The sequence below is a fragment of the Coregonus clupeaformis genome, chromosome 5 (assembly GCF_020615455.1).
Source record: "Coregonus clupeaformis isolate EN_2021a chromosome 5, ASM2061545v1, whole genome shotgun sequence".
NCBI lineage: Eukaryota > Metazoa > Chordata > Actinopteri > Salmoniformes > Salmonidae > Coregonus > Coregonus clupeaformis.
In genome coordinates this window covers 32,092,731-32,120,603 of record NC_059196.1, presented here as the reverse complement: position 1 = coordinate 32,120,603, position 27,873 = coordinate 32,092,731, and the positions used below count along the sequence as shown (strand labels likewise).

The window sequence follows — 27,873 nt, the reverse complement described above, 5'->3', positions numbered from 1 at the left end:
ACACAAAAATGAGTATAGCCTATAATTTGTATTTGACTTGAATAGTCCTGCGCATGAAGTCTCGCCAAAATGCCACGAACTTGGATGACCGCCTTGTTAAAGCTGCTAAGTATAAAAATATTTTGGCAAGGACAGGGGCATTAGATAGTGACCCTTCCCCTGCTCTGTGCCCCTGACACCGCGGAACAAGTCCCTTTTAGAACTCGGGAGTGGGAACCGCAGACATGGTCAAGATAGAGTTTGCACCCTTGAATATCCCGCTCAACCGACGTTTACAGACAGCTGCAGTTCTTCAATGGGTCTTCTGCTTTCTCTTTGGAGGTAACTGGTAGGCTACTGCGCACTTCCTCATCTTCAGCAAATCATAACCATGGTGGCCCAGGGTTGGGGTCAAATCAAATCACAACCATGGTGGCCCAAGGTTGGGGTCAAATCAAATCATAACCATGGTGGCCCAGGGTTGGGGTCAAATCAAATCAGTGCTTGCTCATGTGATGGCCATATTTTTCCTCACGTCCATCCTGTCCTGTCTGTCTAGCGCAGTGTTGTTTTTGTGTGTATGTTGTGATCGTGTTGAATGGATACTGGCACGTGGCTACACTGTATGTCCTGTGGCTCTACCTGGACTGGGACACACCTCAGGCTGGGGGCCGCAGGTCTGACTGGGTACGTCACTGGACATTGTGGAAACACTTCAGAGACTATTTCCCCATCCATGTAAGTAGGCTTATGAAGTTTTCTGGTTGTGTAGCCTATGCATTTAATGATGCATGGAGGCCAACTAATATAAAGCCTCATTATTATCAACAGTAATAGGTTATTACACCATTCTTTGCATAATTTAGACCAGCCTGTGTGTAAAGACACTCAGAATTGTTGGATTAATAATAACACAATTTGTATACAACAATAACACAATTTGTATGCAAACGCCTATTAACTGAATGATGAAAATATAATTGAGGACGTTTGTCTCAAGGCAAGCATGATTGCCTACCCACTCTTTATCCACTGCCCATTGGTGTATTAATAGCTCAAATAGGTCTAAGCAATTGTAAAGTGGTCATTGGCCAATACATCATGGTGATCCCATGGCTAAAGGCCCAGCCCCCTGTCACATTCACCCATTCTGTGGATGAGTTCCTGCCCTAACTACATTGCTGACGTATGCCAGATCTTACAAGGCCTGGATACGTATTTAACATATCAGCTAACCACATCATATGACATAACCATCTGATGCCCGACTGCACAGTCGATGACGTAGCACACAACCATTGGTTGACGCAATGCAACATCTGCGCATCTAGTTGGGCAGGAACTCAACCTATGTCTTATCCATTGTCCTCTCACTGTTCATGTCTTGTCTGTGTCTGTGGTCAGCTGATTAAGACATGTGACCTGGACCCAGAGAGGAACTACCTGATGTGGTTCCATCCTCACGGAATCCTGGTCGCCGGAGTGTTTGGGAATTTCTGTACAGAATACACAGGTGACTCCTTACCTGCATACCACCGGTGTCTGGTTCAGCTTCCCGTTCTTCCGGGAGTACCATATGTCCTTAGGTGAACCTTGTTAAGGATTTATTTATGAACCATAACCATCAGATGCATTCCACCACAATGCTTCTGGTCTTTCTCATTTAAACACTATCAGTGGGCTTTTAAGGTTAGGTAAATACTGGAGTGCATTTTGAAGGACCCAAACATTACATTTCAAGGTCCAAACATTGTGTGGCACACTGTAGTGCAGTATTAGTTTGTCAACAATTATTTCTTCATTGTGGATATTGGAAGTCTTTTCAAATAAACGTTTTTTCCTGGCCCACATTTGTTCTAAATATACTGTGCTGTACCTCCCCTAAGGGGTTGTATCTTGTTCCAAGAAGAGTCTTACCCATGTGTTGAGCCAGAAGGGAGGGGGCAATGTGTCAATCATAGTGATTGGTGGGACGGCAGAGTCCCTGGAGGCCAGGCCTGGGAGCCTCATCCTGGAGGCCCTCAACAGGAAGGGCTTTGTCAAGATTGCTCTCAGGTGTGGATGAGTCTCTGTCTGGGCCTGGGTCCGCTTGTACACTTACAAATGCATCCTTCCTGCCTTATTTGATATCAATCTACTCATCATCTATAACCATCTCGTTTTAAATCAAGTATTAGAAATGTTAATGTTGACTGAAATCTCCTCCGTAAGGGCCGTTACTGAATGTACTGTAGGCCATGAAGTGAACTATGAATCTTAACCCCAGGGCTTTAATTGACAGATGTGTTGAGATGAAAGGAGGGGAAAGGAAATGCACTGTAATATTTACAGTACACACACACACCTGCTAAAATAACCGATTTATACCCTCCGCTCAGAGATTTGAAAGAATCATTCATTTGACTGGGCATTTAGTTGTTAAAAACAGAACTAGGATACACTCGGGTCAGAAGGATTATGGGTAGCCGCTCTACATTCCATTTTAGATAGATTGGTGTGAGCCGAGGATGAGCTGGGTGTCACAGATTCAGCCGAGGCTGCTCCTCCTCCTTGCTCGGGCAGGCTTCGGCGTTCGTCGTCGCCGGAGTACTAGCTGCTACCGATCTATGTTTCTGTGTTCTACTTGGTACCCATTATGTATTGATTACTTCTCTATTTAACCCTCTGGCTCCCACTGTATTTTGTGCGTGTTTGTTCATGTTTGGTTGTCGTCTGGTGAGCGGGTTTGTTTCCTCCCTGCGTGGAGGTTATGTTATTTACGTTACCTACGATTAAAGTACGTTTTCAATTAGCTCTGTGTCCTGCGCCTGACTTCGTCCTACCGCATCACACTGACACCCTGACAGAAACACGCACCTTAAATGGAGTCAGCAGGTACATTCATTTCGTCCGGATCAATGGAGGAACGTGTCCAACAGCAGGCGACCATGATCCAGACTCTCGGCACCGCAATGGAGCGCGTGTTGAACACTATGGAGCGATGAGAGAGAGGTGGTTATCCTACACCTCCTCCAACTACACCCCCACCCACACCGCTGTCCACCCCTTCGTCACCTGGGTCCAGTGGGATTCGGCTCTCACTCCCGAGGGCATACGATGGTACAGCTGCCGGGTGTCAGGGTTTTCTGCTCCAGGTAGAGCTCTACCTGGCTACCATCCACCCGGCTCCCTCGGGATACGAGAGCGTGTCCGCCCTCATCTCCTGTCTGTCGGGAAGAGCGCTCGAGTGGGCCAACCATGCACATTCCCCCCGAATATGCCGATTTGGCTCTCGCCTTCTGTAAAAAGAAGGCGACTCAATTACCAGCCCATCCAGGTAGGCGCTGCACTTCCCCGGAGTCACGTGTATCCCCTGTCACAGGAGGAGACGGCGGCTATGGAAACATATGTCTCCGAATCTCTGGGGCAGGGTTACATTCGGCCATCCACTTCACCTGTCTCCTCAAGTTTATTTTTTGTGAAGAAGAAGGATGGAGGTTTACGCCCGTGCATTGACTACCGGGGTCTCAATCAGATCACTGTCAAGTACAGTTATCCACTACCGCTCATTGCTAGTATGACGGAGTCATTGCACGGGGCACGCTTCTTCACAAAATTGGATCTCAGGAGCGCGTACAACCTGGTGCGTATCCGGAAGGGAGATGAGTGGAAGACGGCATTTAGTACCACATCTGGGCACTATGAGTACCTCGTCATGCCGTACGGGTTGATGAACGCTCCATCAGTCTTCCAATCCTTTGTAGATTAGATTTTCAGGGACCTGCACGGACAGGGTGTAGTGGTGTATATAGATGATATTCTCATATACTCCGCTACACAAGCCGAGCATGTGTCCCTGATGCGCAAGGTGCTTGGTCGACTGTTGGAACATGACCTGTACGTCAAGGCGGAGAAATGTCTGTTCTTTCAAAAGTCAGTCTCATTCCTAGGGCACCGCCTGTCCGCGCCAGGGGTGGAGATGGAGATTTACCGCATTTCGGCCGTGCGTAATTGGCCGACTCCAACCACGGTTAAGGAGGTGCAGCGATTTTTTGGGTTTGCCAACTACTACCGGAGGTTTATCCGGGGCTTTGGTCAGGTAGCGGCTCCCATTACCTCCTTGCTGAAGTGGGACCGGTGCGCCTGCAGTGGTCAGCCGAGGCGGACAGGGCATTTGGTCACCTGAAGGACCTGTTTACCTCGGCTCCGGTGCTGGCTCATCCGGATCCCTCCTTGGCATTCACAGTAGAGGTGGACGCATCCGAGGCTGGGATAGGAGCTGTACTGTCTCAGCGCTTGGGTACGCCACCAAAACTCCGCCCCTGTGCTTTCTTTTCTCAGCCTGTTAGCTGTTAGCTGTGGTTAAAGCTCTGAAAGTGTGGAGGCATTGGCTTGAGGGAGCTAAACAACCTTTTCTCATTTTGACTGACCATCGCAATCTGGAGTACATCCGTGCCGCGAGGAGATTAAACCCTCGCCAGGCAAGGTGGGACATGTTTTTCACTCATTTTGTGTTCACACTTTCTTACAGACCAGGTTCCCAGAACGCTAAGGCAGACGCCCTGTCCCGACTGTATGACACAGAGGAGAGGTCCATTGAGCCCACTCCCATACTTCCGGCGTCGTGTCTGGTGGAACCAGTGGTGTGGGAGGTTGACACGGACATCGGGTGGGCGTTACGTACAGAGCTCACTCCCCCCCAGTGTCCAGAGGGTCATATGTACGTGCCGTTAGAGGTCCACGATCGATTGATCTATTGGGCTCACACGTCACCCTCCTCTGGTCATCCTGGCATCGGTCGGACAGTGCACTGTCTTAGTGGGAAATACTGGCGGCCTACTTTAGCCAAGGACGTGAGGGTTTATGTTTCCTCCTGCTCGGTGTGCGCTCAGTGTAAGGCACCTAGACACCTGCCCAGAGGGAAATTACAACCCCTACCCGTTCCACAACGGCCGTGGTCCCACCTATCGGTGGATTTCGTTACGGACCTTCCACCGTCACAAGGGAATACCACGATCCTGGTCATTGTGGATCGGTTTTCTAAGTCCTGCAGTCTCATTCCTATGCCCGGTCTCCCTACGGCCCTACAGACTGCGGAGGCCCTATTTACACGTCTTCCGGCACTACGGGGTACCTGAGGATATTGTATCTGATCAGGGTCCCCAGTTCACCTCAAGGGTCTTGAGGGCGTTCATGGAATGTCTGGGGATCTCGTCAGCCTTACCACAGGGTTTCACCCCGAGAGTAATTGGCAGGTGGAAAGAGTAAACCAGGATGTGGGTAGGTTTCTGCGGTCCTATTGCCAGGACCGGCCGGGGGAGTGGTCGGTTTTCATCCCCTGGGCAGAGATGGCCCAAAACTCCCTCCACCACTCCTCCACTAACCTGTCTCTATTTCAGTGTGTACTAGGTTATCAGCCGGTCCTGGCACCATGGCATCATAGCCAGATCGAGGCACCTGCGGTGGATGAATGGTTTCGGCGCTTGGAGGAGACCTGGAACGCTGCCCATGTACGCCTGCAACGGGCCATCAGGCGACAAAAGGCGAGTGCCGACCGCCACCGCAGTGAGGCCCCAGTGTATGCACCGGGGGACCGGGTCTGGCTCTCGACCCGAAACTTGCCCCTTCGCCTGCTCTGCCGGAAGCTGGGTCGGCGGTTTGTGGGTCCATTTAAAGTCCTGAGGAGATTGAATGAGGTTTGTTATAGGTTTCGTGTTAACCCCTCGTTCCATGTGTCTCTCCTCAGGCCGGTGGTAGCTGGTCCACTCCAGGAGTCTGAGATGCGGGAGGTTCCTCCGCCCCCACTGGACATCGAAGGGGCACCGGCGTACTCGGTCCGTTCCATCCTGGATTCGAGGCGTTGGGTGGGGGGCCTGCAGTATCTCGTGGAGTGGGAGGGGTACGGTCCGGAGGAACGGTGCTGGGTCCCTAGGAGGGACATCCTCCATCTCTCCATGTTGAGGGATTTCCACCGTCGTCATCCGACTCGCCCTGCGCCGCGTCCTCCTGGCCGTCCCCGAGGCCGGTGTCGGTGCACGGCTGGAGCCGCGCGTCAAGGGGGGGGGGTACGGATTCAGCCGAGGCTGCTCCTCCTCCTTGCTCGGGCAGGCTTCGGCGTTTGTCGTCGCCGGAGTACTAGCTGCTACCGATCTATGTTTCTGTGTTCTACTTGTCTTGTCTTTATTGTTCACACCTGGTTCCCATTATGTATTAATTACTTCCCTATTTAACCCTCTGGCTCCCACTGTATTTTGTGCGTGTTTGTTCATGTTTGGTTGTCGTCTGGTGAGCGGGTTTGTTTCCTTCCTGCGTGGTGGTTATGTTATTTACGTTACCTACGAGTAAAGTACATTTTCGATTAGCTCTGTGTCCTGCGCCTGACTTCGTCCTACCACATCAAACTGACACCTTGACACTGGGAGTGATGAGGGAGATAGTGAGAGCAATAATGGCAGGAACATAGATTTTTTAGCAAAAAAATTCCAAAAAGGATCAGATCACATTGAAATACATTGATTTTGCAAACAACCACAAATGTCAAATTATGAGGCTGCAGTCAAACATGGAATTATGCCGCTGGTAAAAATTCGGACTTGTTCTCTCACCCTCTCCTGTGTGCAGGGCTCACCTGGTGCCAGTGTTCTCCTTTGGGGAGAATTATCTGTTTAATCAACTAAAGAACACGAAGGGCTCCCTGGTCCGTACCATCCAGGAGGGCATGAGGAAGACCCTGGGCTTCAGCCTGCCTCTGTTCCACGCCCGGGGGGTCTTCCAGTATAGCTTGGGCTTCATGCCCTTCAGATAACCTATCTACACCATCGGTGAGTGGGGGATGGGGGACAATGTGGGTGGAGAGTAATGGGAAGAGAGAGGTGACGAGGAGGAATAGAGACTAAAATATGACCCATTTGTGTCTATGGGGAAACATTTTCCGAAAACTATTTACAAACAACATTCAGAAACAATGTGCAGTCACAGTGCTCTGATTGTAGGAATTCTTCTAGTCAGCTAGTCATCACCCAGATGGCAAAATGAAAGCTCACTGGGGGAGAGAGAGAACAGCCAACATATATGAGAAACTGGTAAACTGGTTCATAGGTGACTGTCTTATGTGTAACTGTAACCGTGGCAGCAGCTGTGGTCAGCCAGGACATCATGACCAGCTGGAACAGAGCCGTCCACAGTGAAGGGTCACTGGGCTACAGCCAATCAAATCACCTCAGAGCTGTAAACTCATGTGTCCTGTCCTCAGTCTTGCCCTCTGTTCCACTTCCTTAATCTCTCCCCTCCCTTTCTTTCAAGTTCCTCCTCTGAGTCACTACATTTTAACATTCTGTAATTCCTCTGCCTTTCCTTTTCTGCTCTAACTGAACCCTATCTGTATTTTTACTCTCTCTTTCTCCACTGCCTATCTCTCTCTCCATCTACCCTTGGCCAGTCTTTCAGTCCTTCCCTTCCCTTCCTCCCTCCATCTCTTTCTCAGTGGGAGAGCCCATAGTGGTGGAGAGGAATGTGAGCCCCTCGTCAGCTGAGGTGGACAGGCTGCATGGCTGTTACCTGGAGGCACTGGCTAAGCTGTTTTAGCAGGACAAGGCTGAGTACAGGCTCCATTCACGACCAGCTCTTTCCTGCTGCTAACCTCATTGGACCTCATGGCACAAATGGGGCATGTCAGATTGTGTTTGGTGTTTGGTGCACCAAGGGAACACATGCAGGGCTGCATGGGTGATGTTTGCGTACTAGTCCCTCTGCGGTCGTGGGGAGTGTCAGGTTTCTCTCTACTCCCAGTCTCTCGTTCTCTCTGCCTGTGAGGAGCAGGCAGCAATGCTAAAATAGACATTCATGTCACATGACATTAGGGTTACATTTAGACCACACCAGCTGAGCTACTGCACAGAGAGGATGCTGTTAAAATGAACCCCTGCTATGCCATTGTCATAAACCTGTATGATAAATAGACAGTACCACATACAGGTTGTAAGATCGCAGGCAATGTGCTGTGAGATTTTGTTAATGGCATGAAATAGGGATTGGAAATGGGATCAGAACAGGATTGCATTGCATTGTAAGGGATTGAACATTTGGAAACATGGGGGGGTTCACTCTTTGACCCCATGGATCATGACATGGCCATGCAGAATTCTGTGGAAAGTGTAGAAGTCATAGGTGGTTACTCTCACAAATATATGACTAAATTCCCAAGACATGGGAATTGATTGTGTAAGCTAATATATTTCTGTATGTGAGAATAAACTAATGTAGGCTATAGGCCTGATATGTGCATAACTGGGTTTTAAAGTCCAAATGTTCTTTATTTTGTGTAAATACATAGCTATTTTTGTCTGATTTCGAGTTGTCCTCTTGTAATTTATTTATTCATAACATATTTTCTTTACTTTCACCTTTAAAGGCCCAGTGCAGTCACAATTCCGTTTTTCCTGTGTTTTGTATCATATTGTACAACAGCTGATGAAACTAACACTGTATAAGTGTGATAAAAAAAAAAATCCGTGTTATTTCCTGATAGTTGCTGGTTGAAAATACACTCTACACAGGACCTTCTAATCAGCAGAGTTTCGACTTTCCATGGTGACATCACCATGCAGTAAATTGGTTAATAGACCAATAACAAGAGTTCCAAACCTATCATTTTCAGTTTCCCCTCCACTTGGACCACTCCCAGACAGTCCTAGCAAAATCCTTGCTTGAGAAATAGTTTTGCTTAAAAGCAATTCTTTCCCATTTGAATGGAAATCTATTACAGTAAGGTACTTAATACCCAGAAATGATTTGAAATGAATATAAAAACAGCTGCATTGGGCCTTTAACATCTCTTTGATGCATTATTCGATTCAACACATCATTGATGATGGGACGTCACCAGTACCAGGCTTCAGGGGCTTTGGCACCGAATGATTTTGGGTCAGCCGCGAATCTTTTGCGCAGCTGCAATGGTGTAAAACTATTCTAGTCAACTGAGTGCACTGCTAGTTAGTTCATAGAGCTGTGGTTAGACCTACGTGAAACTCCCAAAGTCAACCAACCAGTATAAAAAATGTAAAGCAATTGTGTTGTCAACTAGGTGATAATTTAAGCACCGTTTTGAATGGGACAGTGACATTGAGCTGCTTTGAGACAAGCAGAGGACTCATCTTGATAAATCAATCAATGTCAGATTTTTTTCCCACTGAATCTCTGTTTGGATATTTGGTTACAATTAGGCTAGGAAATGCTAGCTAAGTTAAGGTGAGTGCTCCCCACTGGGCACAGACTTCAGTTCAACATTTAGTTTTGATTTACATTTGGTTGAGTTGTCAAGTAATGTGAATTCAACGTGAAATCAACATAAAATGTCACCCTGTCATTGGATTTAGGTTATAAGTTGGGTGAAAAAAAATACTAAATTCCCTTACGTTGATGACTTTTTGCAAATCCAATCAGTTTTCCACGTTGATTCAAAGTCATCACATTTACGTTTTTGGTTGAAATGACGTGGAAAAAATGTTGATTCAACCAGTTTTTGCCCAGAGGGTCATTAGTTGAGTTTGCTCATCTATTAGCAGGACTGTCATTGCATTATGCTAGCATGTTATTGCCGTGTTCAAAACAACTGTGAACTCGGAACTCAGAAATCTCTGACTTCCGACTTCCGAGTTTTTAAGACAACAAGCTCCAACTGGGAAAATTAGTTTTGAATGGTCATCCAACTCAGAATTCCAAGTCTACCTTTCAAGAGCTCTGATGTTTCAACCTGAAGATCACTGACTTCATGATGTGACCTCGTTTTTTCCCCAAGTTACCAGTTGTCTTGAAAGCACCATATGTAGGCCACAGTATAGCCTAGTGGATTATTTTGCTCTTCACTCGCGTAGTAGCCATGACCCCATTTCTGAAAGACTCTCATGAACACCTACGTGTTTTCTGGTTCCCTCTACAATGCTCACCAGCCAGTGTGTTTCTCAAATGTTCTTACCCAGTTTTTTCTTGCATTACTTCATACACCCGGGTAGAACTATTGGAATATGAATCACTGAGTACTCACCACCCGACCTTCCCGAATTCCCGGAGATGGCAGAACAATGGTCTAGCTTCTTCGGTGAGGTGCCAGGTTGCCTGAGAGTCCTACCGGAGAGTAGGAAACTAAGACGCTGATGGAGAGGCAGATGTGGGGGGGGGGGGTCTTAGTGAGACGAGATACACACCTTTTTTTCCACGTTTCAAGCAAAATGAATCTGAGCTGCTGAGGAGAGCCCCTGAGGACAACGAGGGCTATGTGCTTACGGTGTCCATGGAGGACGAATGTAAGTAATTCAAACGTGTTAACCCTCGCAAGGCTGCCGTCCCAGACGGCATCCCTAGCCGCGCCCTCAGAGCATGTGCAGACCAGCTAGCTGTTGTGTTTTCTGACATTTTCAAGCTCTCTCTAGCTCAGGCCGCTATCCCCACCTGCTTCAAGATGTCCACTGTCATCCCCATGCCCAAGAGAGGGAATGTAACTGAGCTGAATGACTACCGACCCGTAGCACTCACCTCCGTCATCATGAAGTGCTTCGAGAGGCTAGTCAAAGACCACATCACCTCCTCCCTCCCCAACACACTCAATCCTCTCCAATTCACCTACAGCCCGACAGATCCACGGACGACGCATTCGCCATTGCACTACACACTACCCTTACCCACCTGGACAAGAGGAATGCCACCTTAAATCTCACAGCCCTGGGACTGAACTCCTCCCTATGCAACTGGGTTCTGGACTTCCTGACGGGCCACCCCCAGGTGGAGAAGTTAGGCAACATTACACTGATCCTCCACACGGGGGCCCCACAAGAGTGCATCCTCAGTCCCCTCCTGTACTCCCTGTATACCCACGACTTCGTGGCCTCACACAGTTCCAGCTCCATCATCAAGGTCGCTGACTACACAACAGTAGTAGGCCTGATTATCATCCTACACAGAGGAGGTAGGCACTCTGACGGTGTGGTGCCAGGTAAACAACCTCTCCCTCAAATCTAACTCAGCTGATAACTGAACCGACCCGCTTAAACTTGAAAGACCCTGAAAAATATACTCTTTTAGATATTATTTTGACAAACGCCCCTCATAAGTATACAGCCAATGTAATTTTTGCTAATGAGTTCAGTGACCACTGTCCCGTTGCCTGCATAAGAGACGCAAAGCTCCCTAAATCTCACCCTTGCATTATTACAAAGAGAAATTATAAGAATTTCAATGAGCAACAATTCTTGTCTGATCTGGGATTGTGTGAATGGGAGATTGTCAGATATCTGACTCGGGATCAGGCCCTAAATTGTTTTACTTCTTTGCTCAACTCTATAGCAGATAAGCATGCACCGTTCAGGAAACTTGGGGTAAAGGATAGAGCTAATCCCTAGTTCACACATGAACTATCAGAGAAACTTCAGGAGAGAAATGTAGCTTGGGCTAAGGCTAGGCTGAATGATTCTACATCTGACTGGCAGTCCTTCAGACACTTAAACAATAGATGTCTATCCCTGGTTTGAAAAGCAAAATCGATATACTTATTGAACTGTGTATCTGAGAATGGTGGGAATCCAGCTGCCTTCTGGAAGGTAGTCAAATCTCTGAAACAAAACTCCACCCCCTCATTACCCCAGCAGGTTATGACAGCCTCTGGTCCCATAACAGATAAGATGCACATTTGTGGTGCTTTTAATAACCACTCTGCCTTAGCGGGCCACCTATTTGATAAAATAGCTTCTGAAAACTCTGATTCCAGTAGAGGGAGTTCTTTACTCACCTTGAGCCAGGTTGCAGAGAATTATATATTCCCAGATACACATTCCTCATTTTCATTTCAACCAGTTGATGTCTATGATGTACTAAGTTCCTTATTGAAAAATAATTAACCTATATTTTTTACTTGACAATTGTTTCTGGGGTTATGACTGGGGGACTTGACTAGAGACTTGTGTCATGATTCAAATTCTATTCTCCGAAGTAAGATCTGGAAAACGTCACAAGTCCTCCCCCTACACAAAGGCAGAGATCCTTCTGACTTGGATAACTACCGTCCAATTTCCAAGCTATCTTGCCTTGCCAAAGTTTTAGAGTCCCTGGCCAACTCTTTGCTTAAAACTTGTTTAACTTCTCATTCTATACTTAATGAGCACCCAATCTGGTTTTAGTCCTGGACATAGCACTGTAACAGCGGCTACACTTGTCTTAGATGATGTGCTATATTGTTTAGATCATAAAAGTCATTGTGCTGCCTTATTTATGGATCTGTCAAAGGCATTTAATATGGTTGACCATTTCTTACTTGTTCAAAGGTTGTTTGAAATAGGCCTAGATCAGGCATCTTGCAATTGGTTCAAGAACTATCTACCGGACACAATGTGTGCTTACTGACAAATCTAGTTTCCTCAATATTATGAAATGTGTGCTGCAGGGATCGATTTTGGGCCCTGTTCTTTTCACTATTTATATACAGGGTGGGTTACCATTGAGACCAGGGTCTCATTTACAAGGGAGCCCTGTGAACATCAACATACATTGTGTATTAAATTGTGTAAGATCATAATATCAATACAATAAATACAAAAAGATTAATCAAAACAAACACAACTCTCACATGTCCAATGGCGAACAACAAGTCTAATTTCAAGGTGGCCTAAAGCCTATTCCATGAGCTGGGGGCATAAAAAGTAAAAGCATTTTCCCCCAGGTCAGTTGAGACCCCAGAACCTCCAGAACCAGCCAGTCCAGAGAGCGGGTCTGAAAAGTGCTGGATCTCCAATTAATATATGAGCTGAGGTAGTGGGGGAGTCTAGAGATCCGCTTTATATAGAAAAAGTATCCAATGCTGGGCCCTTTTGATAGTCAGAGACTGCCAGCCAACAGAACTATACAAAATGAAGTGATGTGTACAACAATTGTCCCCAGTGATAAAACACAGTGCTGAGTGATAGCATAAATCTAAAGGTTTTAAAACAGAGGCTGGGGTATGCATGTAAATTATATCACCATAATCAAGTACTGGGCGAAGCGTTGCTTGAACAATCTTCCTTCTTTACAAAGTGAGGCAGGATTTATTTCTATAAAAGAAACTAATCTTAATTCTCAGCTATTTTGTCAGGTTTTCAATGTGTGTTCTAAAAGAGGGCTTATTGTCAATCCAAATACCCAAGTACTTATAAAAGGGAACTTGCTCAATTTGGGCTCCACACCTACTCATTCAAGGGTTTTTCTATATTTTTACTATTTTCTACATTGTAGAATAATAGTGAAGACATCAAAACTATGAAATAACACATATGGAATCATGTAGTGACCAAAAAAGTGTTAAACAAATCAAAATATATCTTATATTTGAGATTCTTCAAATAGCCACCCTTTGCCTTGATGACAGCTTTGCACACTCTTGGCATTGCCTGCACAGAGTGTGCTGGCATGTTATTTTGGCAACTAATTTGTGTCATATTTTCTGTTTGCAAACATGTAAAGCAATTTTTTTTAAATAATTGAGTTAATAAAGCCGCATACAAACATGGTCTCTTTTTTGCTTTCTTGAGTAAGGCAGCTCAAAAATGCAGGTGTTTCAGCCTAGCTCAGTGCTTTCTGTGGGGCAGCCAGCGGAGAATACGGAGCGTAGGTGTTGGTAATGTTCTCTAGTTGCGCCGTGATTGGCTCAGTGTTCTGTCACTCATGGGGACACTATGTCACCTGCAAGTCTAAGGGTAGAGCTAAAAAATTCAAGCCCCTTGGGTGCTGCCATTGAGTTACATTAGAAGTTTTCATCCAAGAAGGCTCAAGGTCATTGGCCACAGATAAAATGATGTCAAATCACGTTATATCTACAGTAGCTTTGATTGGACTGATCATGTCAACATCATACTTTCTAAATCTTAGCTAGCAGTCATCATCATGAATCAAGTCGACAATCTACAGGCAAATCCTATTTAATTCTTGTCATCTGAAGAGAAATAATGAAGAGAAATTATAGATAAAACGTATCGGTGCTCATCGGCCATTGGACATAAACATTACACAACAAGTTGGAAATCGCAAATTCAACAATGAGTGGTTTGGAAGGAATCAGTGGCTAACTGCAAGCATTGCAAAGCAATCACTAGCCTGCTATTCAGTGGAGTGGCTGTGTGGTCCCAAGTCTGGAATTAAGGGTCTCTTTTCCAAGCTTAAAATGATAAACATTCAACATTGGCCATGCTGTCAATGAAGCATGATTTGTGCTGCGCTCAAAACAACTGTTAACTTGGAACTGCGAAATCTGACTTCAATGAGTTCAAGACAACTGGGAACTCGGAAAAAAGCGAGCTCCAACTGGGAAAATATGTTTTGAATGATCATCCTACTGGAATTGTAAATCCGAACTCGGGCCTCTTTCTAGAGCTAAGACCTGAAGATCACTGACGTCATCATGATTCTACCTTGTTTTTTTCAGAGTTCCCAGTTGTCTTGAATGCACCATAAATCCAGAGAATGCCAGACTTTGATGACAAAGTTTGATGTACTGTATGCTGCTGCATAAATTATGTAATATGCCAGGAGATATGTATACTGTAGCTAAGAAAGTAATACTAAGTGTATTGTAATGACTCTGGGTTTATAGCGCGGATATCGACTCTGCCACGGAGCATGCTTTTGGGGCACAGTCGATGGTAGCGCTGAGGGTTGAGAGACCTGCTCCCTGCCTGTTTCACTACATTGGTGTCAGAAGTGATCGGACCTTGCATCCACGAACGTGCGTGTTGGCGTGAGCGTGAACCTGTAAAACGTTGAGTTGTAGACTATGCGAGGACGCGGCACTTTGAAAGGAGGGAGTTCTGTAACTTCTCTTGGTTTATAAGCGCGGATATCGACTCTGCCACCAGAGTATGCTTTTGGGGCACAGTCGATGGCGCGCTGGGGTTCGAGACCTGCTCCCTGCCTGTTTCATTACAGTATATTGTGTAGTAAGCTGTTAGTAGCTCATGCCTCCACCCCTAATAATTTGGTATATTTTCCCCTCTTAATTTTGCCTACTGTTCTGACTTGGTGGTGCACATATAGCCTATAACCTGTTTTAGAGAACTGTAATCATCGAATATTGTAAGAGCTTTCATTGTCTGCTTATATGCCCCCTTTATTTGACTTGGTGTACAGGGAGAACACTAAGAACGGCCCATGTTCTGAATTCTGTCGCTGTACATTTCAAAAGTGCTGAACAAATAGTTATATTGACTACGTCCGTCCTAGCTAGCTCATTAATGTCTTAATCGAAATGACGGATTCCCTCTTTTCCGCTTGTCGTCCCTTTATGCCATAGTTTGTACATCTCAATTGTCAGTATATTTTAGTCATTTAGCAGACGCTCTTATCCAGAGCGACTTACAGTTAGTGAATACATATTTTTTTATACTGGCCCCCCGTGGGAATCGAACCCACAACCCTGGCGTTGCAAATGCCATGCTCTACCAACTGAGCTACATCCCTGCCGGCCATTCCCTCCCCTACCCTGGACGACGCTAGGCCAATTGTGCGCCACCCAAGAGTCTCCCGGTCACGCCGGCTGCGACAGAGCCTGGATTCGAACCAGGATCTCTAGTGGCACAGTTAGCACTGCGATGCAGTGCCTTAGACCACTGCGCCACTCAGGAGACTGCAGTAGAAACCACATTTGTTTAAGCAAGTCAGCCAAATCAGCTATGTTTTTTTTAATGGCAGTAAATGAGGCTGAATGAACTGTTTCGCTGCCAGACAAGGCTCTGCTGATAGCCAGGTGTAGCAGTGGTAAGGTGTTGGGGTTGTTGTTGTGACTGCTGTTGGGACAGCTTTTGTGAGGCCCTAACAGTTGTGGGCACCGTTTGTCACCGTTATAGTGTAATTAATTGTATTTTTAGTATTGTGTTGTGTAGTGGCTTTGCTGGCATACATCCCACATCTTTGTTTTGTTTTCCACCAAGATTTACATGCTAAAAACGCCACTGCAACCCACGTTGTAACACATACAGAAATCATTGAAATACTAAACAAGAGAACATAATATAACCACAGAGGATCAATAGCTTCTTTCTTTTTAATGTTATGGATTGTGTTTTATCACATAATTGAGCGCATGTACAGTCGTAATGGTGTTCATAAAGTTTTTGAGAAACACAAGTATTGGGTCTCCATAAAGTTTGCTGCTTCAGTGTTCTTAGATCTTTATGTCAGTAGTTACTATGGTACACTGAATAATAATTACAAGTATTCCATAAGTGTCAAAGGCTTCTCATTGACAATGACATTCGGGTTTATGCAAAGAGTCAATATTTGCAGTGTTGACCCTTCTTTCAAGACTTCTGCAATCCACCCCGCCATGCTGTCAATTAACTTCTGGGTCACATCCTGACTGATGGCAGCCCATTCTTGCATAATCAATGCTTGAAGTTTGTCAGAAGTTGTGGGTTTTTGTTTGTCCACCCGCCTCTTCGAGGATCGACCACAAGGTCTCAATGGGATTAAGGTCTGGTGAGTTTTCTGCATGGACCCAAATGTCGATGTTTTGTCCGAGCCACATAGTTATCACTTTTGTCTTATGGCAAGGTGCTCCATCATGCTGGAAAAGGCATTGGTCATCACCAAACTGTTATTGGATGGTTGGGAAGTTGCTCTCGGAGGATGTGTTGGTACCATTCTTTATTCATGGCTGTGTTCTTAGGCAACATTTTGAGTGAGCCCACTCCCTTGGCTGAGAAGCAACCCCACACATGAATGGTCTCAGGATGCTTTACTGTTGGCATGACACAGGACTGATGGTAGAGCGCCTCACCTTGTCTTCTCCCGGACAAGGTGTTTTCCCGGATGGCCCAAACAATCGGAAAGGGGATTCATCAGAGAAAATGACTCTAACCCAGTCCTCAGCAGTCCAATCCCTGTACCTTTTGCAGAATATCAGTCTGTCCCTGATGTTTTTCCTGGAGAGAAGTGGCTTCTTTGCTGCCCTTCTTGACACCAGGCCATCTTCCAAAAGTCTTTGCCTCACTGTGCATGCAGATGCACTCACACCTGCCTGCTGCCATTCCTGAGCAAGCTCTGCACTAGTGGTGCCCGATCCTGCAGCTGAATCAACTTTAGGAGATGGTCCTGTCGCTTGCTGGACTTTCTTGGGCGCCCTGAAGCCTTCTTCACAACAATTGAACCTCTCTCCTTGAAGTTCTTGATGATCTGATAAATGGTTGATTTAGGTGCAATCTTACTAGCAGCAATATCCTTGCCTGTGAAGCCCTTTTGTGCAAAGCAATGATGACGGCTACGTGTTTCCTTGCAGGTAACCATGGTTGACAGAGGAAGGTCTGTGCCCACACAGTTTGAGCTTCTACTTCTAAAAAATCCACCTTTCCAGAAATAAGTCTCTCACTGTTGCCGCTTGCTACAGACCCCCCTCAGCCCTGAGCTGTGCCCTGGACACCATATGTGAACTGATTGCCCCCCATCTATCCTTAGAGTTCGTGCTGCTTGGTGACCTAAATTGGGATATGCTTAACACCCCGGCCAACCTACAATCTAAACTAGATGCCCTCAATCTCACACAAATTATCAACGAACCTACCAGGTACAACCCTAAATCTGTAAACATGGGCACCCTCATAGATATCATCCTGACAAATTTACCCTGTAAATACACCTCCGCTGTCTTCAACCAGGATCTCAGCGATCACTGCCTTATTGCCTGCGTCCGTAATGGGTCCGCGGTCAAACGACCACCCCTCATCACTGTCAAACGCTCCCTAAAACACTTTAGCGAGCAGGCCTTTCTAATTGACCTGGCCCGGGTATCCTGGATGGATATTGACCTCATTCCGTCAGTAAAGGATGCCTGGTTGTTCTTTAAAAGTGCTTTCCTCTCAATCTTAAATAAGCATGCCCCATTCAGAAAATGCAGAACTAAGAACAGATATAGCCCCTGGTTCTCCTCAGACTTGACTGCCCTTGACCAGCACAAAAACATCCTGTGGCATACTGCATTAGCATCGAACAGCCCCCACGATATGCAACTTTTCAGGGAAGTCAGGAACCAATATACACAATGAGTTAGGAAAGCAAAGGCTAGCTTTTTCAAACAGAAATTTGCATCCTGTAGCACTAACTCCAAAAAGTTTTGGGACACTGTAAAGTCCATGGAGAATAAGAGCACCTCCTCCCAACTGCCCACTGCACTGAGGCTAGGAAACACTGTCACCACTGATAAATCTACAATAATCGAGAATTTCAACAAGCATTTTGCTACGGCTGGCTATGCTTTCCACCTGGTTACCACTACCCCGGCCACCAGCTCTGCACCCTCCGCTGCAACTTGCCCATGCCCCCCCGCTTCTCCTTCCACAAATTCAGACAGCTGATGTTCTGAAAGAGCTGAAAAAATCTGGACCCAGCTGGGCTAGAGCAATCTGGACCCTTTCTTTCTAAAATTAGTCACTAAATTGTGGCCGCAACCCCTATTACTAGCCTGTTCAACCTCTCTTTTCGTAACGCCTGAGATCCCCAGAGATTGAAAGCTTCCGCGGTCATCCCCCTCTTGAAAGGGGGTGACACCTAGATCCAAACTGTTACAGACCTATATCCATCCTGCCCTGCCCTTTGAGTATTTGAAAGCCAAGTTAACAAACAGATCACCGACCATTTCGAATCCCACCGCTACCTTCTCCCCTTCCGCTATGCAATCCGGTTTCCGAGCTGGTCTGCGGTGCACCTCAGCCACCTTCAAGGTCCTAAACGATATTATAACCGCGACCTGGCCTAAGGCTTTCGACTCTGTCAACCACCGCATTCTTATTGGCAGACTAAATAGCCTTGGTTTCTCAAATGACTGCCTTGCCTGGTTCACCAACTACGTCTCAGATAGAGTTAAATGTGTCAAATCGGAGGGCCTGTTGTCTGGACCTCTGGCAGTTTCTATGGGGGTGCCACAGGGTTCAATTCTCGGGCCGACTCTATTCTCTGTGTATATCAATGATGTCGCTCTTGCTGCTGGTGACGCTCGGATCCACCTCTATGCGGACGCTACACCATTTTGTATACATCTGGCCCTTCATTGGACACTGCGTTAACAAACCTCCAAACGAGCTTCAACGCCATGCAACACTCCTTCCGTAGCCTCCAACTGCTTTTAAACGCTAGTAAAACTAAATGCATGCTCTTCAACCGAACGCTGCTTGCCCCGCCACCCGACTAGAATCATTACTCTCGGGCGGGTCTGACCTAGAAGTATGTGGACAACTACAAATACCTAGGTGTCTGGTTAGACTGTAAACTCTCCTTCCAGACTCACATTAAGCATCTCCAATCAAAAGTTAGATCTAGAATCAGCTTCCTATTTCGCAACAAAGCCTCCTTCACTCATGCTGCCAAAAAATGCCCTCGTAAAACGGACTATCCTACCGATCGTTGACTACTGCAATGTAATTTACACTCTACTCGGCAAATTGGATGTAGTCTATCACAGTGCCATCCGTTTTGTCACCAAAGCCCCATATACTACCCACCATTGTGACCTGTACGCTCTTGTTGGCTGGCCCTCACTACATATTCGTCGCCAAACCCAATAGCTCCAGGTCATCTATAAATCACTGCTAGGCAAATCCCTGTCTTATCTTAGCTCACTGGTCACCATAGCAACACCCACCCGTAGTCTGCGCTCCAGCAGGTGTATCTCACTGGTCATCCCCAAAGCCAACACCTCCTTTGGCCGCCATTCCTTCCAGTTCTCTGCTGCCAATGACTGGAACGAACTGCAAAAACCTCTGAAGCTGGAGACTCTTATCTCCCTCACTAACTTTAAGCGTCAGTTGTCAGAGCAGCTTACCGATCACTGCACCTGTACACAGCCCATCTGAAATTAGCCCACCCAACTACCTCATCCCCATATTGTTATTTATTTTGCTAATTTGCACCCCAGTATCTCTATTCTGCACATCATCTTTTTGCACATCTATCATTCCAGTGTTAATACTGAAATTGTAACTATTTTGCACTATGGCCTATTTATTGCCTTACCTCCATAACTTACTACATTCGCACACACTGTATATATATTTTCTGTTATATTTACATTTACGTCATTTAGCACTTACAAATTTGTGCATTCACCTTATAGCCAGTGGGATAACCACTTTACAAAAAAAAATTTGGGGGGGGGGGGGTAGAAGGATTACTTTATCCTATCCCAGGTATTCCTTAAAGAGGTGGGGTTTCAAATGTCTCTGGAAGGTGGTGAGTGACTCCGCTGTCCTATACCCCATATGTAACTCTGTGTTGTTGTTTTTATCGCACTGCTTTGCTTTATCTTGGTCAGGTCGCAGTTGTAAAGGAGAACTTGTTCTCAACTGGCTTACCTGGTTAAATAAAGGTGAAATAAAAATAAATAAAATAAAAATGATTTCAAGCACCACCCTCCTTTTAAAGCTTACAGTCTGTTATTCTGACTCAATCAGCATGACAGAGTGATCTCCAGCATTGTCCTCGTCAACACTCTCACCTGTGTTAACGAGACAATCACTGACATGATGGCAGCTGGTCCTTTTGTGGCAGGGCTGAAATGCAGTGGAAATGTTTTTGGGGGATTAAGTTCATTTTCATGGCAAAGAGGGACTTTGCAATTAATTGCAATTCATCTGATCACTCTTCATGACATTCTGGAGTATTTGCAAATTGCCATCATCAACACTGAGGCAGCAAACTTTGTGGAGACCAATACTTTTTGGCCACGACTGTACAGTCGGAAGCGCCCGCAATTGGGAAGCAGCCTGGCAAATATCAAACAGCTGATTGTTGAGTTGTGGCTTTCAATGAACAACAGGCAGAAGCTAAAAGGCCTTTCAAAATACAATTGCGGGAAAAACAGTTTTGATGAGTCAATGCCACTGAAAAGTTTGTGGACTATAATTTCGTCCTTATATTGTACAATCTGTCTCCACTCTTTTCATTGGTCTATACTATTGGTTGCATTTCAGACAGGGTCCTTCGTTTTATTGATCTCAGTCAGTGTAAGAGTAGCCTGTCATATCGGTCAGTTGTGTGGTATGAAAAAATATCCTTCTAATGTCTCCAGTCGTGTAAAATGACGTAGAATTGCATGAAATTATTTTAGAAATGGCTATTTTTTTCTCCCGACCGCAAAATACGATGATATCCATGCAATGCTTTATTATAAAGGTGATTTATCTTCACCCTCAGCCCCTGGTCTTCAGGGCTGACCCCCCATTGTCTCACGTTCGGTAACGTGAAGGCCAGTCTGCACGGATCTGTCTAAATGGCAAACACTCGCGGAAGTTTGGCTACAATATGCTGTCCAAACATTCGAAAATGTTACCAAGGTGACATTGTCCACTGAACCCCTTTCATCCTCAAAAGAGTCAGGAGTTAATCTTGCCAAAAACTATAAAACCTGTAGCTAATATTGACGTTTTTCATGAGCAAGTCTTCACTGCCTAATTCTACATCTAGCTAATGTGTTTTGTGGGGGTATAATCAGTATTTATGAAATTTGAAATGTGCACGAAAATTAGCTAGCTAACGCGTCGAACCAGTGTCAAATCAATCCATATGAAACGAAAGACAGGAATTCTAATAGCGCCAGTTAACACACTCAATTCTGAATACTAATTTAGTCTGCTAGATAGAGTAGTGAAATTCTGATATCATGATAATTCATGATATCTGTTCTGTCGTGATTAGTGCACGGAGTTCTACACCAAGTAGTGAGGCAGGCAGTGCCAGCTGTCAGAGTCGGATAGGCTACATGCTTGCTGATTTCTGAGAACAGTCCATTACTTCGCCATAGTAGCTACAACTTCATCAATAAGCGGGCAAACTAGCTACTGTATGGCCAGCACTAGGCTGCTAACTGGAGAAGTTTGCTCAGCTGATCGAGCATGGGTTTGCAGTGAGTCACAGCTAGTGTTAGGTGGATAAGCAAAATCTCGATTTTTAGAGATGAGTTCCACTTCAAGAAAGATCGGTTGAGGGACGAACGTCTTCTAGGAGTGATGCTATCTGACGTGAGACAACAATCATGGCCTGAGCCCTATACCTCAGTGGCTGAGTGCCCTAATGTTCTGAAACATTGTGACGCTCCTGCTGACCAGTTTGATTGGATTTGACGGTTGACCTAATCCGACAGGTGTCCCCAAAGCATGACTTTCTGCATGACTTCACGCTCCGGTAGGCTATGTGGTCTATATTCTCCGTGGTACAAAGACCCGAGCAATGACAAACCTACATGTAGGCTATGTGTAATACGGTATATACCCGACGTTTTATTATGACAGTAGCCTACTGTCTGAAACATTTCTCTGCTTTCTTCATCAAATTCCACTCAGTTCGCTCTGACCGGGAGTAACCTTTCATTTCCATCACAGACCGGCCCCCAGCACGCGCCACCTCAACGAGTCCAATCAAAAGCCAGGGAATGCCTCCTGTGCAATAATACCATGACGACGCGCCTGTCACTTCCGAGCTGCGAGCTGCGACCAATATCAGCAGACAGACGATAAGGGAAATCAATTGCAATTCGTGCAATTGGATACCGAATTCATGAAATAAAAGAACGCATTCTCTTTCGTCGCTGATACACCAGGTGTTTTATTCAAGGTAAGTGTCTTGATAAATTATTATTTCTCGGTGATGCGCACTCAGCGGCAGCCGGCGATGTCCAGATGTGCATGATGCTGTGCATCCAGCCAGTCGCTGCGCGCCATACAGGGCAGAGCAGAGGATGGAAGACTGAGCGTCCCGGTCACCTAGAATAAATTATCTGTAGGCTACATAATATCTATTCCAGATAGGCGATAATGGCTTTTTGACAACCTGTATCTGCTCTGCTCAACCAGTTTTACTCTCTTTTTAAATTATCGCTGTCATCCCTGTGACTTGCTGGCTGAGTGTACAAATGGCACACTTTGCAGATAAGATTTCTCAGCAGTGAGCCCATTGACTGTTCAGATGATCAATAATACGTTTCACGTTGGTTTTAATGAATAATTCCATAAATAATTACTTGCTGATGTGCCTTTTTTTTTGTTATCTGACAGAATAGACAGAATAACTTATTTTTCGTAATGGGATTTTTTGTTGTTGTTGCCTATCTTCACCATTGCCTTTGTATGGACACCATACTCAACATTTTGGTTGACAAAGTCTGAACTGTACCTTTGACAAATGTTTTGCATAATGTTACCAGAAGACTGTCCTGTCTCGTAGCTCGCTCTAGTTGTGAATATCTTGTCCACTGTTAGACTTGTTTGTACTGCTGTAGTCATTTACTTGGCCCGTGGCAACTGCAATCAAATCAGGGTGGTCTATTGGAGAAAGCCTGTACTTATACACAGAGCATCTATTGTCTGCCAGGGATGGTCCGATGGGATATGTGCACACAGACACACAGTTTTACACCCTCCTCTCTTATGCCATGTTTCTGTCTGCAGGAGCTTTCTTCTGTGGCTTTAGCATTCTTCTGTGGAGTGTTCTTCTTATGTAATAGGTTTCAGAGGGTAGGTCAAAAGCCTATATCATTCATCGGAGGGTAGGTTATAACTTTTGGTTGAACCAAAAGTTTGAGGTCTATCAGCTTGGCAGCATGGCATGCATAGGCTAAATGTCATGGCCTGTTACCCCAGCATCCAGGCTAATGTATCCTAAACTCAGTAGTTAGGGAGATGGATGGGAGAGAAAGGAAGATATAATAGAAAACCTTTAGTTTTAGATTAGGCTAGTTGTTTCGGTAGTTGTCTGGTATGTTTACTGTCTGGTTGCTTGCTTCTGCTACCACTCAAACCCTAAGAAGAAAAGCTGTAGTCTGAGCCACATAATCCATTCGATTGTGTGTTGTGTTATCACATTCAGTGAAATTATGCTTACTCAAATCTTTTCAAGTAGGATTACGCCATTATTTGGAGAAGTCTGTGCACACACAGGCTCATATGCAGGCACACACACACACACACAGTCTTGCACAGCTAATCTTGTGGGGACATACAATTCAGTCCCATTCAAAATCCTATTTTCCCTTACCCCTAACCCTAACCTGTACCCTTACCCTAACCTTAACCTTAATCCAAAAACCTAACCTTAACCCTAACCCTAAAACTAACCATATCTCCTAACCCTAACCCTAAACCTAATTCTAACACTAATTCTAATCTTAACCCTAAACCCCCTAGAAATAGCATTTGACCTTGTGGGGACCAACAAAATGTCCCCAGTTGGACACATTTTTCTTAGTTTACTTCCAGTGGCTGTCCTAGCTGTGGCACAGTGTCGTGGGCTGGGCTGTTGACACAATGGTGACGTTGAGCTTTCTCCAGGTGGCCTGCCTGCGCGGACGAGAGGAGAGGGTGGCGTGGTCGCACAAAAGGCCCCATTCACAATCAGCCTGTCTGCCTGCCCACCAACCACAGGAGTAGGGATGGCAAAATCTTACTCAATTAATCCACTGTGTTATGGTCCTACGCCATTTCCAAAGCTCCTGCCCTGTTGCACAAAGCTCAATTATTGAGCAATTGTTCCCCCTGATTCATTCTTGATGTTCTTTTGATTGTTCTATTGATTGAAGCTTTATAATGGACGTAAGGCCAGTCACCACACCGTAATAGGGTATTTTTTTCCTCTCTTAATCATATCACAATCAACTTTTACCAGTTGAATGTGGACAGAAATATAATATTTTTGTGTATATCCCCCCACAGAAATATCGTATGAAAATATTAATTAGGTAATTAGGTGATATCTCATTAAATATTTGCATATCACACAAATCAATTTTTCTGGACACAGGTCAAAGTCACCCTAAATATTTTGGTTTCATTTTGTTAAGACACTCCAGGACAGGACTTACACATAATAACCGATTGTGAATAAATATTTACAAAAATCTTTCTATCTGTAAAACACTAAAGAAAGGTATGTAAAATGCATTTTTGGCGCATTTTTCAGAAGAAAACGTAATATAGAATATCAATTTGACAACCTATCAACAATTGGGCAATGGGGCAGCAGGTAGCCAGGTAGCCTGGCAGGTAGGAGCGTTGGGCCAGTAACCCAAAAGGTTGCTGGATCGAATCCCCGAACTGACGAGGCAAAAAATGGTCGTTCTGCACCTGAGCAAGGCAGTTAACCCACTGTTCCATGGTCGCTGATGTCGATTAAGGCAGCCCCCCGCACCTCTCTGATTCAGTGGGGTTGGGTTAAATATGGAAGACAACTGTACAACTGACTAGGTATCCCCTTTTCCCAAATCAGGTGAGAGTAATAGAAATTCCCTATATAATAAGTCTGGAGAATACGTCTAAGGATAACCACACAAAATGTGGTGAATTCTGAAGCAGGTAAAGACAAGGACACTGAATTTAGACTACCAAATGACAAACACCTATTTAGACAACATTTTCTATGAAATGGGCTTTTAAATGGTGTGATTCAATGTTGTGAGCTTTGACATTATGGATGTATGTCCATTTAAAAGTGGTTACAATTCATTAGTGAGCGTTGTGCCAGTAACCGAAAGGTCGCTGGTTCTAATCCCCGAGCCGACTAGGTGAAATCTGTCGATGTGCCCTTGAGCAAGGCACTTAACCCTAATTGCTCCTGTAAGTCGCTCTGGATAAGAGCGTCTGCTAAATGACTAAAATGTAAATGTAATGACATTTTGATAAACTAATGAAAATATAAATTTCATCAACTTTTTGACAGTTTTACTTTTTGGAAAATACTAATATTAATGGACCAAAATACCTAAAAATCTCAAAATGTATAAGTACATACAAAAGTGTCATTTTAGCCTGTGGTGCCTGCTCCTATCGCAAGTGTGAATTCCAAAACAGGGCTCGTCACCTGCAGCCTCGCCCGTCTGGTGGAGAGAGGGGGAGGGAGAGAGAGGTTTAACTTGTTAGTCAGGTTTCCCTAGCAGAGATGGATATCCAGTCAGAATGTGTCAGTGAGCTGTGAGCAGTGGATAGAGGAAATGTGTCACATCTAGGCCTACTGTTAACACGCTTTAAGTGGCTATTGCATGCAGGAAAAGAGATGACGGTAGGAAGCCACTTTTGACTGTTGAGATGTGCTGGACCATGGTCCAGTGGTAACACTCCCGACTCCATACGCCTCCCTGTCGGAGACTAGGGTTCAATCCCTGTGTGCTCCCTTCAGACTGTGTCTCCTCCTCACCTAGGCTACCTCCCACTTTCTTATCTGTCTGTCAATAAAGCATAAAAAAATACAGAAGGAGAGTCACTCTCCTTCAAAAAAGAAAGAGAGAGATGAACCCCAGGTCTCCTCATGGCCTCCTTCACCAGGTCTCCTCATGGCCTCCTTCACCAGGTCTCCTCATGGCTTCCTTCACCAAGTCTCCTCATGGCCTCCTTTACCATGGTCTCCTCATTGCCTCCTTCACCAGGTCTCCTCATGGCATCCTTCACCAGGTCTCCTCGTGGCCTCCTTCACCAGGTTTCCTTATGACCTCCATCTTTGCCCCTTATCTCACCTCGCCTCCTTTATTTGCTTTGTTCTGAGTCTTAGTGCCCTGCGCACCTGGCACAGCTCACACATGGGTCAAGTCACGGTGTTGACACAGCCTCCTCTCCTCCTCATACAACACTACCTTTGTACTCTCACCTTTCACCTGTACATTCAGTCTCACTTGTGTTTTAATACCAGACAGCCCCTCCCACTGCGGTTAGCTCATTCTCCTGTGTGATGTTATAAGTCATTACCCAGTCTCAGATAGAAAAGGCATCAGTCACTCAGTGTATCCAACCACTGGAACAGTCACACAGAAGTTAATCATCCATTTCATTGCTAGCTAGTCAAATATCCCAGCAATATTTGAAGAATGGTCACAGTTATGAGTTGGAACGCCACGGTGCAAACAGTTCAGTTCAAGTTTTATCAGTCGTGTTTTGTTTATTCTTCCCTCCGTAGAGTCATCGGTTTAGCCGATCTAATTGGGATAGTTTGTTCACTTTAGCCTAACAATTCTTCACGTCAGCCGCAGTGCTTTTGACCTTGGGTTCCAGCGGCAGCCCAGATTACTCCAACAAACCCATTAGACTACTCCAACAAACCCCAACACTATTTCAACAAACTCCAAGAAACCCAAAGACTACTCCACCAACTCCAAGATTACTCCAACAAACACCAAGAAACCCAAAGACTACCCCAACAAACCCCAACAAACCCACACTACTCCAACAAACTCCAAGAAACCCAAAGACTACTCCACCAACTCCAAGATTACTCCAACAAACTCCAAGAAACCCAAAGACTACCCCAACAAACCCCAACAAACCCAGACTACTACAACAAACTCCAAGAAACCCAAAGACTACTCCAACAAACTCCAAGAAAACAAAAGAGTACTTCAACAACCTCCAAAGAAACCCAAAGACTACTCCAACAAACTCCAAGAAAACAAAAGAGTACTTCAACAACCTCCAAAGAAACCCAAAGACTACCCCAACAAACCCCAAGAAACCCAAAGGCTACTCCAATAAACTCCAAGAAACCAAAGACTACCCCAACAAACCCCAAGACTACCCCAACAAACCCCAAGATTACTCCAAAGAAACTCAAAGACTACTTCAACAACCTCCAAAGAAACCCAAAGACTACTCCAACAACCTCCAAGACTACTCCAAGAAACCCAAAGACTACTCCAACAACCTCCAAAGAAACCCAAAGACCATGCCAACAACCTCCAAAGAAACCCAGACTACTCCAACAACCTCCAAAGAAACCCAAAGACTACTCCAACAACCTCCAAAGAAACCCCAAGATTACTCCAAGAAACCCAGATTGTGTGTGTTTCCACACGTGTCCATGGAGAAGGAAAAGGAAACAGAGAGCCAGCGGGCGGTCACTAACCTCAGCAGTGTATCGGTCCAGTATAGTGACTGTGAGTGA

The 27,873-nt window shown here is 45.3% G+C and overlaps 1 protein-coding gene and 1 pseudogene across 2 annotated transcripts in view; both read left to right on the top strand.

The window, feature by feature from the left end:
• The first annotated feature begins 224 nt into the window (after window positions 1-224).
• LOC121566998 lies at window positions 225-27,873 on the top strand (annotated as a pseudogene).
• Window positions 22,326-27,873, top strand: part of LOC121566888 (long-chain-fatty-acid--CoA ligase 3-like) — a 38,910-nt gene continuing 33,362 nt past the window's right edge. The window contains exon 1 of one of the 2 annotated variants that reach the window (XM_041876787.2): window positions 22,326-22,569. The gene's annotated coding sequence lies outside the window, so the exon portion shown is untranslated. The remainder of the gene's footprint in view (window positions 22,570-27,873) is intronic. The other variant, XM_041876789.2, reaches the window with a different exon arrangement.